General features: G+C 37.0%; 1 pseudogene; it reads right to left on the bottom strand.

Annotated features, from left to right (window-relative positions):
* The window catches only part of LOC149767907 (uncharacterized), a 94,038-nt pseudogene extending 83,297 nt beyond the window's left edge, over positions 1–10,741 (bottom strand).
* Positions 10,742–14,205: the final 3,464 nt, after the last annotated feature.

Below are 14,205 nucleotides of genomic sequence, written 5' to 3'. Positions count from 1 at the left end.
CCAATCCTTAAAAAGAGTAAAAGATTAAAATGACAACCCTTTTGGATCTTTCCTTAGTGAGGGGCAATCCTCCAATAAGCCTCCATTGTTCAATGGAACCAACTACACCTATTGAAAGGCTAGAATGAGGATATTTATCCAAGCCCAAGACTATGATGTTTGGAGCATCATAGTTAATGGACCATATAATCCTTCTATCTATGTAGCTAACATTGCTATACCCAAGCTTGAAAAAGATTGAGATGATAATGATAGAAGGAAGGCACAACTAAATGCCAAAGCAATGAATGCTCTTTATTGTGCCTTGGACCCTAATGAATTCAATAGAATCTCTACTTGCAATTCTGCGAAAGAGATATGGGATAAAATTGAAATGACCCACGAGGGTACAAATCAAGTCAAGAAATCTAAAATAAACATGCTAGTTCATAAATATGAACTATTTAAAATAGAATCTAATGAAACCATCTCTTGCATGTTCACTAGATTCATTGATATTGTCAACGGTTTAAAAAGCCTTGGCAAAAATTATACTAACGGTGACCTTGTTAGGAAAATTCTTCGCTCTTTATCAAGATCATGGGAAGCCAAGGTCACGGCAATCCAAGAAGCAAAAGATTTGAACAAGCTGCCACTCGAGGAGCTTCTTGGATCTCTAATGGCGCATGAGCTAACAATGAAACAACACAGCGAAGAAGAATTCTCTCATAAGAAAAAGGTAATTGCCCTCAAGTCTACTTCTTCTAACAAAGATCTATCTTGCAGTAGCAGCAGTGAAGTAGAAGATAATGAGGAAGATGAAGAAGAAGCTCTTCTTGTGCAAAAATTCAGAAGATTCATCAATAGAAAGAAGCCCTTCCATAAGAAGAGAGTTCCCTCGAGTTCCTTCTATATGGATAAAGGTAAGAAAAAGAAAAGTGAGGGAACCGAATACTATGAATGCAAGAAGCTGGAACATTTCAGAGCCGACTATCCCTTGCTGAAGAAGGGCAATAAGTACAAGAAGAAGAAAGCTCTTATCTCCACCTGGACTGATTACGATAAATCATCATCATCATCGGAAGAGGAACAAGAGGAAAAGGTCAATTTCTGCTTTATGGCAAACGAAAATGAGGTAATATCTGAAACACATTTAGATTTTATTTTTTGAAGAATTGTATGATACCTTTAATGAACTAATGGATGAATATAGGTCAATAAATCTTAAAAACAAAGAATTGAAGCTAACTAATCAATCTTAAATTCATAAAAATGATAAATTGATTAAGGATAAGGACTCTATTGTCAAAGAAAACTTAGAATTTAAAACAAGCAACCAATTGCTAACTCAAAAAACTGGTACCTTAATTAAAGATAAACCAAGAAAATTTTAGAACTTAAAAATAATAATCAAACTCTAAAAGATAACTTTACAAAAGATTTAAACTTACTAAAAACAGAAAAACTGAACTTAACAAAGGAACTTGAAAAATATAAACCTATTTTTGAGAAGTTTACCTATAGCTCTGAAAAACTAGAAATGATTCTTAATAGTCAAAGAGCTGTGTTTAATAGAGCCAGTTTAGGGTATAAGCCTAAGAGCAAGCAAAAATTTCTCAAAAACTTCTTTGTAAAAGCCGGTGAAAGTAAAACTAAAAATGTAACCTACTTTTGTTGTGGTAGAGTAGGACATAAAGCTAATATATGTAACCATAGAAAAATAGAAGCTAAAAGAAAGATTAAAAAGATTTGGGTTCCAAAAGGAACCAACATAACTAACCTTGAAGGATCCAAGAAAACTTGGGTACCTAAGATTGTATGATTTCTTTGTGTAGGAGTGTCTTGCAACCAAGCTCAATAAACACTGTTGGTACTTGTATAGTGGCTGCTCAAGATACATGATGGGTGACAAGGAGCAATTCTTCATCCTAGAGTCTAAAAATGGAGGTGCGGTGACTTTTGGAGACAATAGCCAAGGTCACATCATGGGTATCGGTAAAATACAAATCACACCTTCAACCTTTGTTAGAATGTTCGGTTTGTAGATGGTCTTAAGCATAACTTACTTAGCGTTAGTCAATTATGTGATAGAGGTTTTGATGTTCTGTTTAAGCCATCTTTATGCATCATAACCAACTCAATTGATAATAGCTTAGTATTCAAAGGACTAAGACGTGGCAATGTTTATGTAGTAGATCTTGAAGATCTTGCCAAAAATAGCCGCTGCTTAGTAGCTAGTGATACTAAGGTCAATGATGCAAGTTGGTTATGGCACCGTAAATTAGGTCATTCAAGTATGGATACACTATCTAAATTAATTAAAAGAGATTCTGTGATTGGTTTGCCAAAGCTAAAATTTGAGAAAAATAAAATTTGTAGAGCGTGTCAATTTGGCAAACAATCTAAAAATTCTTTTAAATCTATAAATTGTGTCTCTACTACTAGACCCCTTGAGCTACTTCACATGGATCTTTTTGGACCAATTAGGACCACAAGCCTTGGTGGTAATAAGTATGGTCTTGTCATTGTAGATGATTTTTCTAGATACACATGGGTCATATTTTTAGCTCATAAAGATGAAGCATTTTCAGTATTTAAAAAATTTCATAAGGAAGTAACTAACGCAAGAAGTGTTTCAGTTATAGCTATTAGGAGTGATCATGGAACAGAATTTGAAAATCATGTATTTGAAAAATTTTGTAGTAAAAAGGAAATAACTCATAATTTTTCTGCACATAGGACTCCACAACAAAATGGAGTGGTGGAAAGAAAGAATAGAACCCTAGATAAAATGGCTAGAAGCATGTTATGTGAAAGTGATCTCCCAAAGTATTTTTGGGATGAAGCTATTAACACATCATGTTATATACTAAATAGAGTTTTATTGAGACCAATTATAAAGAAAACACCTTATGAACTTTAGAGAGATAGAAAGCCCACAGTAAACTATTTTCATATTTTTGGTTGTATGTGTTTTATTCATAATAATGGCCAAGATAACTTAAGAAAATTTGATTCCAAATCTGATGAAGGTATCTTTTTGGGATACTCTACATCAAGTAGGGCATATAGAGTCTTCAACAAAAGAACTCTTGTTATTGAAGAATCTATTTATGTTGTTTTTGATGAGACTAATGATGCCTCTTCTAGCAAAAGAGTAGCTTTTGATGATGATACAGGGATACTTGAGGAAAAGATGGATGACATGACTTTACAAGAGGATGAACCAAAGCAAATTGAAAAGACTTCAACAAGCCAAGAGGTAATTGTTGAACATGGACTTACAAAGGCTTGGAGGTATACTCACGGTCATCCTAAAGAGTTAATCTTAGATGATCCATCTCAACCTGTTAGAACTAGAGCCTCTTTTACAAAATTAAATAATCATCTTGCATTTGTTTCACATTTAGAGCCTAAAAATATTGAAGAAGCTGAAAATGATGTAAATTGGATAAATGCTATGCAAGAGGAACTAAACCAATTTACAAGAAATGAAGTATGGAACTTAGTAGAAAGACCCTCTGAATACTCAATAATTGGAACTAAATGGGTGTACAAGAATAAACTTGATGAAAATGGAGTTGTAGTTCGGAACAAGGCTAGATTAGTAGCAAAGGGATATAATCAAGAAGAAGGTATAGATTTTGATGAGACCTTTGCTCCTGTGGCTATACTTGAAGCAATTAGACTGTTACTAGCATTTGCATGTTTTAAAGATTTCAAATTATTTCAAATGGATGTAAAAAGTGCCTTCTTGAATGGGTATATTAATGAGAAAGTTTATGTAGAACAACCTCCTGGTTTTGAAAATCATCAATACCCCAATCATGTTTACAAACTAAATAAAGCACTTTATGGTCTAAAACAAGCGCCTAGAGCATGGTATGAAAGGCTTAGCAAATTTCTATTAGACCATGAATTTTCTAGAGGGAATGTTGATACAACCTTATTTTTGAAAAAGAAAAACAAAGATATGTTAGTAGTGCAGATTTATGTATATGATATTATTTTCGGTGCTACTAACAATCATCTTTGCGAAGAGTTTGCCAAATTAATGCAGAGTGAATTTGAGATGAGCATGATGGGAGAGTTGAACTACTTCCTCGAACTTCAAATCAAACAATCTAAGGAAGGGATTTTCATCAATCAAGCTAAATACATCAAGAAAATGCTGAAGAAATTTGATATGGATGGAAACAAGTTAATTGGCACCCCCATGAGCTCATCATGCAAACTAGACAAAGATGAATTAGGTAAGTCAGTAGATCAAAAGCTGTATAGAGGTATGATTGGATCATTATTATATCTTACTGCAAGTAGACCTGATATCATGTTTAGCATATGCATGTGTGCTAGATATCAATATAATCCTAAGAAATTACACCTAATTGCAGTTACAAGAATTTTTAAGTATCTAATAGGTACAAAGAATATAGGTTTATGGTACTCTAAAGAATCAAGCATAAACTTAATAGGGTACACTGATTTTGACTTCGCTGCTTGTAAACTTGATAGAAAAAGCACCAGCAGATCATGTCAATTCTTAGGAGAAAACTTAATCTCATGGTTTAGCAAAAAATAAAACTCGGTTGCACTATCTACGGCGGAGGCCGAATATGTTGCTGCCGGGAGTTGTTGTGCTCAAATCTTGTAGATCAAGCAATAACTTGAAGATTATGGCATTAAACAAGATAGGATTTCCATAAACTGTGATAATACAAGTGCTATAAATCTAACTAAAAATTCAATTCAGCACTCAAGAAGTAAACACATTGAGATAAGACATCACTTCATAAGAGATCATATGTTAAATGGTGATGTGATGCTTGAATTTATTTGTACTGATGATCAACTTGCTGATATCTTCATAAAATCTTTGAGTGAAGATCGATTCTATGTTCTTAGAAGAGGATTAGGAGTGATTGATCCATTCCTTTGATACTTTTCTCTAATTCTTTGATTTTGATCATTAGCTTATGTTGGATATAAGATTTTACATCTATGATCAGTAAATCATTCATTTAGCTTTAAAGATTATCATATCTCTCTCTTTTGGCACGCTATTAATTGAGTTTTTGATTATGTGCCAGAGCTCGAGTCGACTCGGATGATTCTGAGAGTCGACTCGTGGGCGAGTTGACTCGCGCATTTTTAGGAGTCGACTCAAGATCGAAAATCCGTCTTTTAACCCTAATCAAAATGATTTTTTCCAAACTTCCTTTTTGGCCGCCATTGTTCCAAAAAATCCTAAAGTCGTCTTCTACCTCATCTCCGACCTTTTTCTTCATCCTTTCTCCATTATTTCCTCCCTTTTTTCCATCTTTATATTCTTGTTAGGTCAAAAATGCCTAGAAAAACTGTCGTCCCTAGTCGGAAGAGACCTCTCACAACGAGCGGCGCCGAGAGACGGTCGAAGGCGCGGAACGAACCCATGAGGCCACCATCTCCGGATCCTTCTCCGCCTAGGTCGATTTCCTTGCGTCCGTGTGTCGGAAGGTTGTCTCCACCAGGAGGAAGGTCAACTTCGACATCCTCTCCCGGGAAGGGTTCACACTAAGGCATCACCTTAGGGCCCAAGGCTTAGATTATTTTTGTTCCCTTGACCTCCTTACATACCCAGGGTTAGTTAGGAAATTCTATGGGACTATCACACGGGGTGGCGGTGGTATTCAAGGGACTGTAGCGAATGTTCCTATTTCTATTTCGGAGGATCTCATTGCTCAAGTCCTCCACACATCCCACTGATAGGACTGAGGCCCTTACGACCATTCTAGGGAGACCACCTCAATCCCCCATAGAGAAGGTGTTTGCAAATCAACTTTCAGCTGAAATGCGACTCCTCCTGAGTATCATTTTTAGGACTCTCTTTTCCAAGACCAGTAGGTTTGATTTCATTTCTGAAAAAGATCTAGCCTTGATGTTCTATATCCTACATGACATTCCCCTCAACTTTCCAAAACTCATCTACAGCTACATTTGTGAACCCCTAGACAAGCCTAGATTGAGTCTCCCCTACGGCATGCCTTTTACACTAATCTTTAGGAAGTTAGAAGTTCCTATCCCTGAGGGGGAACCCTCTCGCTCACTCAGATATACATACCATATTGGTGAGGGGACTCTCCACCGAATGGGTTTTCACAAGGTGGAGGGTACTTGGGTTAGGAAGTCATCCACATCCATACCATCTGACCCCACTACTCATCACTCACCTACCTCTGACCATGATCAGGACCACTCCATAGATCCTTCCACCTTCCCATCCACAGCTGGTCCCTCATTCACTGCCGAGCCCTCGACCTCTGCTGGACCTTCCACAGTGCCACCACCTCAGCAGCCACTAGAGATCAGGATTAGTCCTAAGCAGCTCCGAGAGTTGAGGGATGACATAGTGAGGGAACTCAGAGGTACCTCCAGTACACCCTCCACCGAGTTGACTCCCTCCACAGTAGCCGTGTCTGTCATGGTAGCCGAACTCAAGGAGGAGCTATCCAGTTTGAGGAGTCTAGTTCAGGGTCAGTATTTGAGCCTCACAGCTATCAAGGAAGACACAAAGCAAATGCAAGATTCTGTAAGAGTTGAGCTGCTAAGGTTAAATCAAGGAGCAGAGAGGCTTGCAAATGTAGTGATCGATAAACTTGATACAATCAATGAAAGCATAACCCAACTGACCCAGACTCAAGCTAGGGCTACTTCAGAAGTGATTGCGCAACTGGGGAATCTCTCTGAAGCAGTTAGCTTGGTCTTGCAGTGTCAACGAAGAACTCTAGAAGTTTCTTCTTCCTATACTAGATGTCCTTAGACATGTATTTTGTTTTTATTATCATTTAAAGTTCTTTTGGACTTTCAATCATTGTACCCAAATTGTGTAATACTTACAATGAATTGAAGTCTTTTTCTAAAAACTTGTGTACATTGTGCCTTCCGTGTTATGATTATTGTGTTTTGAGTTATGAGTATTGTCTACATTGATTCATTGATATTCTACCTTTTTGCTATGATGACAAAAAAGGGGGGAACATATGATAAATTGTAAATAAAGGAAATCACTAAACAAGAAAACCCTTAAGAAAATGTGATTTGTTCTAAGTTGATTCGATACCTCGAGGCTCATTATCTCTCTGTTGGAGCTTCTCAAGGAGTAATCTCCAGAATCTATTTAAGGAATATTCGGAGATTAGTTGAATCATATTCAAGAACAAATCGTTAGATTTTTCCTTCTATAATTAAGAACTTCAGCTCAAGTTTAAAACATTAAAGGAAAATTTAGAAAACTTGAACAAAGTTCAAAAAAAATTGAATGCACGTGTTGAGGAAAAGAATCTGAAATTCTAAGAAAGCAAATTCATTAAAAACCTATAAGCCAAACAATTAACTGCATGATTTGAAGGCTTATATAATTCCAAATGAAAGGGGGAGCTTTAATTTCAAAGTTTACTGCTTAATACCTTTTAATCTTTGGATACACTAAATGACTAAATATTTGAATTCATTTCTTGAAATTTTACCATAAATTACTTCTTGAATGAGCAATTCACTTTACAAATACTCAATATTTTGTCATCATCAAAAAGGGGGAGATTGTGGAGTGATTGAGTAAACTCCTAATTGATTTTGATGAGCTCAAAGCATTTGAGTATATTTTATGTTGTACTAATGAATTCAATCTAGTGTTTCAAGCAAATATGTATGAATTTCTGGTTAAGTGCCTCAAGCTTTAGTTCAAAGTAATTTGGCTAAGTGTTGGACTCAATTTGAACCAAAGTCTGCATCACGAGTCGACTCCGAAACTTTGCGAGTCGACTCCGGCTGGTTTAACATTTCTGGCACAATCTCGAGTTGACTCCGGATGGTCCCGAGTCGACTCCAAAGGGTAATAGATAGAAAGACAAAACGATGGATTTTAGATCCTGTTAATGAGTCGACTCCAAAAGGTTAAGAGTCAACTCCAGATGGTACCGAGTCGACTCCAAAGGGTAACAGACAGAAAGACAGAATGATGAATTTTAGATCCTGCTAACGAGTCGACTCCAAAAGGTTGAGAGTCGACTCCGATGCTTGCCGAGTCGACTCCAGATGGTCCCGAGTCGACTCCAAAGGGTAACAGACAGAAAGACAGAACGATGGATTTTAGACCCTGTTACCGAGTCGACTTCAGAAGATTGCGAGTCGACTCCGACGCTTGGCGAGTCGACTCCCAGTTTGTCCGAGTCGACTCCCAGAGGAAAGCGGTCTGAAAGGCAGAGAACAAATCTCGGAGATTCTGTGAACGAGTCGACTCCAAGTGCTCCAGAGTCGACCCCCAAGGCAATCGAGTCGACTCCAACAAGGCCGAGTCGACTCTGAGGCAGATCAGTTCAAAAGACAGAGAATCATTTTTCTGGCCTCTGAGAATGAGACATCTTCCGAAGATCTCGAGTCGCCTCTCAAGACAATCGAGTCGACTCCAGGAAAATCTGAGTTGACTCGAGGAAGAAAAATAGAAAGTTGGATTTCTGGAACCCTAAGAACGAGCCGACCCCTAAGTGCCCGAGTCGTCTCCAGCTGTTGGCGAAGTCGACTCTAGTTTGGTCCGAGTCGACTCCAGGATGAAACAAGCACTTTAATTCAAATTCTGAAGAGTGGGTGAGTCGTCTCCAGTAAAGTGCGAGCCGACTCCAGTAACAGCCGAGTCAACTTCAGATCGCACGAGTCGACTCCGATCCCAACGGATATATTGTCAAGATGTGCAGACGGGACAGAACGGCTCCAAATCTCTTTCTAACGTCTAGTTTTCGAAAGGAACCACTTAAATAGCTAGAGTGAATAGTAGTAGAAGATAAGAGAGCTATTCCACTTGAGCATTAAAGCATTTTCAACCACCAAGAGCTTTAAGAGAGTTAATCCGAGCAAAAGAAGAAAGAAGCACATTTAACTCAAACCGAAAAATGCTTCCTTCGCATTCAAGGCTCTACTATTGTCCTCAAACCTTCAGTGCTTTCAAGAGGAGATTCAGAAATCAAGAATCCCCCTCTTTCTCCTTTAAAATCTATTTGAGGACTTCTAACTCTACTTAGCTTATATTGTTCACACACTTGCTTTTTAGAAGCTTTCTTTGTGAATTCTTAGACTTTATTTTTCTTACTTGATTTAATCAGGGAATTGAATCAAGGGTTGTAAGGTTTGTTGGTGAGCCAAAGATAAAACCAATAGTGTAAGATTGTGGTTGGTGAACCGGAAAAAACCAACTAGGTTTGATTGTGAACTTGGAAAAACAATTGGGTGGTTCTAGTCGGTGAGCCTGTCAAAACCGACCGAGTTTGTTGTGACCTCGTGAAAACAACAAGTTGGGTTGTGAGCTTGTAAAACAACCAGCTGTAATCCTAGGAATTATAGTGAACTCCCAAGTTTGGCTTGGGGAGTGGACGTAGGAGCAAGAGTTGGCTCCGAACTACTATAAATCTTTTGTGTTTGTATTGCATCGTGTCTCTTTCACTCTCTTCACTCACTGCATCTAGTAATCTAACTAATTCGCTTGTAATACCTTTAGTTAATTACTTATCATATTTTAATTGATCAATATTTAATTAAAACCCAATTCATCCCCTCCTCTTGGGTTATCTCCTTGGGCAACAAATAGTTTAATTCTATCCTTCCGCTGCATTTTAAAAAAATATATATATATATATATATATATACATGCATGCAAAAACCGGGATTCACTTTCACCTATATCCTATGAGTATAATACTATTGTCTTTAGGACTAATGATTATGCATACCAAAGATTCAAAAGAGACTTTAAAGCTTTTATCACAAAATTGGCTAATGCTAAGCATGTTATGTTTTAGGCTATTAACTAATAAGACATTATCTATAAAAGTGAATGGAGTGATACGGATTTTATCCTTTCCAATAATGTGACCTTTGCCATCGTCACCAAAGGTTACCACTCTACCATCTTTTGATTCCATGGTAATGAATTGATTTATGTCACCTATCATGTGTCTTGAACAGCTGCTATTTAGATACCATAGCTGATTCTTCTCATTGGTTGTAAGACACACCTGCAAGCATAATCAAGGATCCATTTTAGGTACCTAAGCTAAGTTGGGTCCTTTAGGGTTAGTCTTTAAGGTTCCTTTTGGGATCCAGGTTTTCTTGAATTTCTGTTTGTCTTTTTCATTTGACTTGTTATTGTTAAATTTTCTGAAATCACATTCATAAGCTTTATGTCCTACTTTGTTACAGCAATAACAAGTTATGTTTTCATTCTTGGATTTTACAAACAAGTTCTTTAAGTATTTTTGTTTTCTATTTGTTTAATACCCTAATCGTGCTTTGTCATAAACGGCTCTTTGACTATCTAGAATCATATTTAACTTAGTTGAGCTGAGCGTGAATCTATCTACTAAAGATTTATATTTTTTAACATTCCTTTTTAGCTCAATGTTCTCTTTAATTAAGTTTTCAGTTTCATTAGTTAACTTCTTACTTAGTGTTTCATAATGATTAGATAGTTTTAATTTATCTTCCATATGGGTCTGATTTTCATTCTTTAAGATTTTATTTTTAGAATAAGTTTTTTGTGTTCTTCCATAAGGTCTAGAAAAGCATCATGCAATTCATCAACAATAAAATTACATTCAAGTTCAGCATCTACTTGATCATCATTTGCCATGAAGCAAATTTGAGCTGTATTTGGCTGATCTTCCTCATCTAAGCTTGATCCATCACTTTCACTCCACTCAGCCATGAGAAATTTCTTCTTGAGTTTCTTCGCCATCCATTTTAATTGTGGATAATCTATTTTGAAGTACCTAGGCTTATTGTATTCATAACAGATGGGCACATCTCTTTCTTTTTTCTTATCCTTTTACTTTTCTTTGCTAGAGCTGCCTTTGAAGAAGGGCTTCTTTTTGTGGAACTCTTTCTTCCTCCTTATAAACTTTCTGAACTTCTTTGCAAGCATTGCCACTTTCTCTTCATCGTATTCCTCTTCCTCATCCGAATCATTTGATTCACTATCTTCTTTAGGGATTGTAGACTTCAGAGCAATGGTCTTCCTTTTCTTGACCTCTTCTTCAGAATTTTGCTTCATAGTCAACTCTTGAGTCATAAGTGATCCTAGAAGCTCTTCTAATTGAAATGTATTGAGATCCTTAGCCTCTTGAATTACAGTTACCTTGGCCTCCCACATACGAGGTAGAGATCTGAGAATTTTGTGCACCAATTCCGAGTTAGAATAAGATTTACCTAAGCTCTTCAGGTCATTTATTATGTTAGTAAATCTTGTAAACATTTTAGTTATATTTTCAGAAGATTTCATTTTAAATAATTCATACTTGTGTACAAGAATATTTATTTTTGATTTCTTAACTTGATTTGTGCCTTTATGAGTAACCTCTAATCTGTCCTAAATTTTCTTAGCAGAATTACATGTTGAAATTTTATTAAATTCATTTACATCAAGTGAGCAATAAAGAACATTCATGGCTTCAGCATTAAGTTGAGCCATCCTTTTATCATAGTCATCCCAATCCTTTTCTGACTTAGGGATGACCATGCCATATATACTAATGGTGGGTATGTGTGGTCCTTTGACAATGATTCTCCATATATCATAGTCTAGTACTTGTATAAATATTCTCATTCGTACTTTCTAGTAGGTATAATTTATGCCATTGAATAGCGGTGGTTTGTTTGTTGACTCTCCCTCGGATAGAGAGCTACCAATTTGAGTTGTCATGATCTTTGGCTCTTGATCGTGAGATCAACAATTAATACTAGAGCACCTGCTCTGATACCATTTATTGCCCAAGGTGATAACCCAAGAGCGCGCGGGGGGGGGGGGGGGGGGGGGGTGAATTGGGTTTTCTAAATTTTAAGACCTTAAATCAATTTTTGAATGAATGTAGCTTGGCCTAAGTGAATTGTATAAGTGCAGTGGAAGCAAACTTAGTTAAGCTCTAGTTAAGCACAGTTAAATAACTTTTAGAAATCAAGCTAGAGCAATTATACAATATAATAAAAGGAATAACGCAAGAGGCACAAAATGAACTCAATACAAAGGTAAGCATGTATAGTGGTACGGTGCACCCCAAGACATCTACGTCCACTTCCCAAGCATCCTCTTGGAAATTCACTATAAACTCTCGGATTACAGCTGGATTGTTTTACCGGACTCACAATCCAAAAATCCTACAATTGGTTTTACAGGATCACCAATTAAACCTAACCGTTGCTTTTACAGGCTCACCAACAAACCTATACCATTGGTTTTACGAGCTCACCAATAAACCTTATAAAGAAATAAGAGAATCAAGTTATAAAGCTCCTAAATGAGCAAATAATACAAATATGCACTTAAAGAAGAGATAAAAAAATAATTATCACTTTGTAGATGCTATTCTCTTCTTTGCTGAGATTGTTTCACTCCTCAAGAGGTTGGTAGAGCTCTTGAAGTCACTTGATTTCTGCTCAACCATCTTCTTTTAGATTTTGGAATGAAGCAATGAATGAAGAACTCTAGAATTTTCTTTTCTCTTGAATGTTTACTATAATTTTGCAAAAAATATTTTTTCTGATGAATAGTGGTTCTTAAATATTTTACCAATCCCCAAAAATCAGTTTCTAGTCGTTGGATTGGAGAAACTAGCTTTTTATGGCCGTTGGGGCACCAAAAGGTACATCTGTAGAACTAGCCGTTATGCTGTCAGTCGTGCTCGGGTCGATTCGGATTATGCTGGGGTTGACTCGAGCTACAGTGCCAGTAGCTGGGGTCGACTCTGACAGAAAATTTCAGAAGCAGTTTTTGTTGTTCCAAACTGGGGTCGATTCGAATATTCCTGGGGTTGACTCGAGCTTCAGTAGGGTCGACTTAAGCTTGGCTGGGGTCGACTCTGACAGAAAATCCATAGAGCATTTTTCTGATGATTCAAGTTGGGGTCGACTCAAAACTTTTTTGGGGTCGGCTCGAGCTACAGTGGAGATGACTCGAGCTTGGCTGAGGTCGACTCTGTTAGGGAATCTAGAGAGCATTTTTCTTGTAAAACTTGTTGGGGTCGACTCGAGCTACAGTGCTATTATCTGGGGTCGTTCCGAACCTTGTGCCAAGATGTGCCAATGTGCCAGAGTCGGCTCCAATCTTTCTGGGGTTGACTCTAGGTCTGTGCCAAGTATGCCAAAGCATGCCAAGGTGTGCCAAAGCTTGCTAAAATGTATCAGGTTCTACTACAAACTTTCTGAAATCGATTCTAATCCTGATTTTCTGCATCTCAAGATTAGTTTTGCACATCAAGCCAATAAAAGACATTTCAAGTAATTTAGGATGCTTGGCACACAAAATTTTCATCTCTTTGACTATGAAAAAGATAGAATTGCCCTTTAGCAAGGAAACTTGACTCTTAACTTTGTCAAACTGAAATTTAGATTTTTTTCTCCAGTTCTTCTAATAAAATTGTCCTTAGATGAGTCCTTGAGAGTTGTTTTAATCGTATATCAAGAGTGTATCAAGAATGTATTGAGAATGTAGAATGTATTAAGAATGTATCGAGAATCTATCGTTTCTTCCTTTCTTAAGTATTTATGTACTTGATCAATTGAGTTAGTGAAATTAATACTTCCATATGACCTTAATAGCTTTGAAAACATCAAAATAACACTAGGATCCTCAAAGACCTTTGATCATGTACTTTTCAGGGAGAGTCAAGGACTTAAAGTTTTGTGTCGATTGTACTCTTTTTCCTCTGTTAAGGTTTTGTCCCACTGGGTTTATCTTTGCAAGGTTTTAATGAGGCAATCGTAAAGCACTTCATGGTACACAAGAATACTGAACTTTTTTTCCTTCGCCATTGGTTTTTTCCCACTGGGTTTTTTCTGCCAAGGTTTTAATGAGGCATGTTCTTTGTGTGTGGTCATCCAAGAAGGAGTGTTATGAATCCACCATTGGGTGGATGACCACTTAACTTTCACCTCTCGAGTTTTTCCACCTCTTAGGTTTTTTACCTTTTGTAACTCCTAGATGTGCCCCTTATCCCTTGGAGATGTCTATATTCATCCACCTTTTCACCATCTCTTGTCTTTTGGGTGTTTTATCATTATGACTATCATACCTCCTCATTATAATCCTTGGCCTATTACAGGGTATCTTAAGGAGGATGAAATGTACATAAGTGAAAAAAGAAAGAAATGAGAAGTACTATTAGTTCCTGAAGAACTAATTTCCTACAATTTCTGTGTCTTATTGAT

This window comes from Phoenix dactylifera, chromosome 3, assembly GCF_051530095.1.
Source record: "Phoenix dactylifera cultivar Ajwa chromosome 3, Ajwa_hap1_PhDact_Kaust_v1.1, whole genome shotgun sequence".
NCBI classification, from domain to species: domain Eukaryota; kingdom Viridiplantae; phylum Streptophyta; class Magnoliopsida; order Arecales; family Arecaceae; genus Phoenix; species Phoenix dactylifera.
The sequence above is the reverse complement of the archived record's forward strand: the minus strand, read 5'-3'. Positions and strand labels throughout refer to the sequence as shown.